Raw genomic sequence first — 6,000 nt, forward strand, 5'->3', positions numbered from 1 at the left:
CGAGTTGTGCCAGGACAGCAATGATATGGCTAAGAAATCGTAGTTGTATCTGCTTTATTGAAAATCTGATTTGGAAAACAATTGTACTCTTTACATTAGGCGTTTAATCTCCCGATCGTTCAGTTCGGCAAACTCTTGTAAAATTCTGCCAAAAAAAATATGGTCTTCACTTACAAAATAAGTATTGCGTACACCATTTAGTGGGGACACGGAGGGGAAGACGTCGTAGTCTATAATAAAAGAAAAACTTGCGTTGAAAAGACTTTTACGAGATGGAGTCGTCATTGTATAAAATTTGTTTTATAGCAAACTCTCAGTTTTATTATTTCTTTCTTCTATTTTATAAGCAAGGAGATACTGAGAATTGTTTACTTTTTCATGTCTGAGTTTCTTAGTTTTTCACTTAACTTACACGCTTCAGTACTTAGTTTTTATATCTATAATGGTTACATCTGGTTTTTATTATAAATCACAACTTCTTTTTTATGGATAGATAATGTACTATGGATTCTAATTCATTATAGCACATCAATCTAAACTTTACCCTTTTCCACAAGAAAAAGAATCAAATTACACCTCACACTTTAAATTAAGTAATGGTTGTCAATAATTAATTTAAATTAAACCATCAAAGATTAAAAAATATATATTTCATACTTTTCCTAGTGAAAGAAGATGCTTAAATATTTATTATTGCGTAGGGATATCGTAAGTTGTACGCGGCGTTTATACGGAGATTTGAGTTGGTGTGTCACAGGTGTTAGCATCTGAACGTTCCTTTAATATTAAATCCAAGGCGTATTTGGCACTTCTGCCAAGTCGGGTAACGTCGACCCCAACTACTCTTATAAATATGAGAGTATAATCATTTTTTATCGCTCAAACGATATTTACCAAACGTTTATTAAATGAAATAACTAAATATGTGTTATGAAATATTTAGAAATTAATTATAATGTCACGAAGCGATATTCACGTTATATTATAAAGCCTGACCAATAATATAAAAACTCTGTCACGAGGGCGCCACAATCTCTATTTATATTGTAACACTTTACAGATATAACCTAGAAACGTCAATACGCCAAACATTTAAAAATTAATTGCAGAATTTTCAACATATCCAAAGTTAAGTGCTGTAGGCATATTTTTTTCTCGGCTGTAAATATTTTTAGCATGCAACCAGACGACAATCAACAATTTCAATGCCGTGGTAAAGATTTTTTATAACGAATTAGCTGGGTAGATTCTCCGCAATATGGCGAAGAGTTGTATTTGTCTAAGCGGTCTATATAAATGTTTATCATGCGAAAAATTAGAATGAAAGAAGACCTGTGGTCAAAGGTCTAAAATAAAAATCTGAACCATATACCATAAATATTTCGTCATAATCTGTCAAACTAGAAATATTTAAAGTAAACGTAAACGTATGCTACGTTTAGAGAATATTATGCATAAAATAATAAGATATTTTATTTGACATTATGAAATTATTATTCACAAGCGCAAGCGAAACCAATTTCTTTATAAATGAATCAACTTTTATCTGAAATGAGTAAATATCGTAACTGTGTCATGTTTACGAGGAAAGATATCGTAAAGATGGCACAGTTGCGTATAAAACTCGAATGTTTCAATAAACAGGACCCTTTTCGAAGATATTCAAAATTCATTTATATTCCAATACCGGTTATATAATATTGAGATGTTCAAAGAAGGATGAGTTTTATTTGAAACCAAATATTTTGTCGGAATTATATGAGTTACATCTCTACACTGTCTTAAATGAAGACAATTTTACAACTTACTTTACAAGAAACAATATTTTACTTAATAAAAAAGTAGACCTTATTATATACAAATACCAACTATTTCATATAAACAGATTCAGAAAATGTGAAAATTGTGTATATTAATAATAATTTTATATTATACTAGCGGTCGCCTACGACTTTGGACAGAATTTAAAAATGTAGCCAAGAACATTCCCCCGTGCGTCTGCTACCTCCAAAATACTGTCAAAAACGATCCATCCGTTCCGTAGATTAAACGGAACAAACGTGACCATGCGGACAGACAGACAAAAATTGATTTTTTTGTTACAAGTAAAGTAAATACATCATGTACATGACATACGTTTTTTTTCGATATTACATACAGATATTACAATATAATTAATTGAATAGATTTCCGGGTGTTGATTTGTAAAATACGTATGTATTCGTTACGACAATTTTGTTGTTTATTCCATAAAAGTAAATAAACCTTGTTTACTAAATAATCGCCAGAACAAAACGAATGGAATTCATTTTCACTTTTATTTTACATTCGTAAAATTATTTAATGCTTAAACTTTTAATATTAGGACGAGCAAATTTATAATTTAATGCATATTAATTATCTGAAAACAGACCACGGATTTAATTAGATATTCTCACTGGTAGGAGGCGAGGTTAGGTTAATATTAGACCATCTTCAATCAATTTTAATCTATCTAACAAATTTTAATCTTATAAAACTTTACAGCTTTTGTTGTTTGAGTGGAAATAAGCAAGATAGAGGTAACGGAGTTGCTTTACACGGTGTACGTGTATGTATATCTAATATATAAAATTCTCGTGTTTATACAGTTATACAGTTTTCGTCACCGTACTCCTCCGAAACGGCTTGACCGATTCTCATGAAATTTTGTGAGCATATTCAGTAGGTCTGAGAATCGGCCAACATCTATTTTTCATAACCCCCCCCCCATTTTTTAACTGCGCGCGGACGGAGTCGCGGGCGACAGCTAGTTATATACAAAAGTATGTCGTGATCTGATCTTTGAATTGGCCATTATATAATGTGGTCATAATAAGTGTTCCGATTTGTTACTTAAAAATAATGTTCAATGGAAAATGCTTGTAGCAAATGTTTAACATTTATTAATAATTTAAAATGCTCCGTATTTCAATGTAAAGTCAAAAATAAAATGCATCTGCGCCAAGTAGTGCTTTTCGTTTTTTTTTTTTGAGGTAAAAAGTCAACAGCTGGCGGGAACGAGTATTTAACAGAGAATTTTTAAGAATATCGAATGAAAGGTCTAAGCGTAGGTTTTGATTTAATTTTTAATTAATTCATTATTATAATTCTTGTTAACATCTTAAATTAAACGAAATAAATTTTTGATAACTATAAAAGAAGAATAAAAATGAATAGTTAAACTTTTTCTTTGTTTGGAAATCGTTCATTGTATATGCTCGTAAATTCATTGCCTTTTTTGTTGAAATAGTTTTATGAAACTCGCTGTCGCTTGCGGTAACATATTACCTTTAGTTACTATTAACGTAGTAGAAGGTGACAAGCGAGCAAGCGGCCACTTGCTATCGTTAAAGTAAAATAGTTAATTTCAGAGATTAGCGCGTTCTAAACATATAGAATGTAGTCTATAAGTCTTGTTGTCTATCTATATGTAATAAGGTTTGTTAGAAGGTATGTCAAGAACGTCATTAATCCTGGGTGACATAGGCAATATTTATTACTAGATTTTTTTTAATTCTGCGCGGACGAAGTCGCAGGCAACAAACAGGCTTGAATTTTATAAATCACATATTTCTTTGAAGACTAGTAATAACTAACTTTGATAGTAATACGCTAAAATTATAGTATTTTTCAATGGACTCTAGATTTACATGAATAGGCTTATTAAAGCTCATATTTATCTTGGATACTGGTCGTTAGTTCCCATTCAGTGTTGTTTGCATCATTTCTGTCGACATCTAGGTAAGAAGGAGGTTTATTTTGAGAATTTAATTTGAGGAAATTTAAATTGTCTTTTGATAGAAATAACTAAGTATATAAGGAAAGCAAAGTATGTATGAGAAATTATATTGTTACACGTACCTATAATTTACATTCTAATAATGGCAATAGTTAATTTCCAAAGTAACTAACTGTGTAGACTACGCGATGTTAAAAGCGTTTTATTAAAAATTATTTAAAATCAGAACAAAAATAGTAAAAATGCCACAGCCTTCAGCTAATTTACTTCAATATGATTTCACTTGTAAATATTATTTTTATTAGAACTAAAAAAGATACGATAGAGGAAAGTATAAATTCAAACCTGCCACCTTTGATGATCTACACAAATTATTTCATCGATACGCGTGACAGAGGATTTTGTCGCTGATGTTGAATGCATTAATAAATAAAGCCGTGTTCACATTCGAGCATCGCATGTCAATAATAAGCAAGTGTCGCGCCGCGCCGGTCACGTATCTGCCAATCAAATCTCCCTCCACATAATAGTATGTTACGTGACATGACTATTTGATACAAATCACATATAACTATCATAATCTCTTAATCACAGTATTTTAGACGCCGCACTCGAACGATACGACGTCGTCGGGTACGCATCCAAAATTTCGTATTTTGTAGTTAACTCACTTCATGACGCACGTGAGGATGTCTGCGTTTGGCTACGAGCTACGGCTCTATGTAGCAATGCTACGGTCCTCTACGTAGTAATGCTAAGGCACTCTATCTAGTAACGCTAACGTTACCACTAGTTTTTTTTTGCATGTACTAATAAAATTTATTATTTAGTAGTCTTGGTTAAAAAACATAAGCGTTTTTTTAGCCGCAGCCTACCATAAAATGTCGATCAATCAAGATAAAAATGTAAAACTTTTTCGGACTATTCGATTAGGGTATTAAAATTCGGTGAGCTTTTTGGCTGTAAAGAATTTTACAAAGTAAACAACCGTCTGAAAAATATTCGCTACAAAATTACCTCGTCGTCGTAAAAATCATTCCGTTATGAAAATTTCGAGATTGACGGCGTAAAAGCGTTACGTTGTATGAGACTAATGGATATTTGTATTCAAACTCCACGATTATTTTTCATAAAATTTTTACTTTCAACTATATTGGTTACAAATGGGGACAGGTCTGATCTACAATAATTACAAATAATAAGGGTTACTTTTCACGACATTCCACCTTTTTAACAGGAAAAATAAAGTAAAATTATCTCTCATATTAAAGATAAATTATCTAATTAAATTGTTTAAGATTTCGCGAGACATAATAATAAATTAATTAATTAATTAAGAACGGCTTAACCCACTTGTGATGAAGATGGGCCCCCGACAGGTCCGAAACTAGTCGGTGCCGTCACCGAACGATTACACGTGAGTTAAGCTGTTAATTAATTAATTATCTAATATTTAAATTTTACTACATCTTCAAAAACACTTTGAAATATTTCAATTATTATTGCTAATTTAATAAAAGCACGGAACAAACAAGAAGAACACGGAAGTAGAACATAAAACCGCAAGGAAGGTTAAATGTAATTTATTTAATACATTGAAAATTAGCGTCTAGAATTTTCTAGAGAAATAAACGAACAAGAGTGGTTTGCGGCAAAACAAGCCTTTTTAAGCTCTTACTAACTGAAAGTCAAATAAAATTCACTTTGAAAAAATTATTTGTATATTTATGTTCAAGTACGTAGGTTCCTAAATATTAATTTAAGCATACCTAATTGTGAAGTTAAATCGCATTAATTTCACTTTTAAATCAAGGTTTCAGTTTTGGACTCTTTTATTATGAATTAAATTATAATGAACACTCGCCCTGAAGATGGAGCCCCGACGGGTCCGAAAGTAGTCAGTGCCGTCACCGGACAATCATACGTGAGTTAAAGCATTCTTAATTAATTATTATGTCACACGAATGTTTAAACAATTTAATCTTTTATTATGTTTTATACTTAAATAAACCCGGACTTCAATCTGCGTCATATTAAATCAAAAACAAGATAAAATTAAATATATTAAAAAAACATTTTTGTTTGAAAAGTTGAAATAAGTTCTCTGCTTAAATATACATATATCTTTTTAATGCAAAATGAAAACATTTTAATATCGTGAGAATTGCTACACACTGAAATTTACCTGCTTTTGATACAATCTCCTGTAACTCCATGTATTTCTACTTCGAATTAAGCAG

The sequence above is a fragment of the Papilio machaon genome, chromosome 20 (assembly GCF_912999745.1).
Source record: "Papilio machaon chromosome 20, ilPapMach1.1, whole genome shotgun sequence".
Taxonomy (NCBI): Eukaryota; Metazoa; Arthropoda; class Insecta; order Lepidoptera; family Papilionidae; genus Papilio; species Papilio machaon.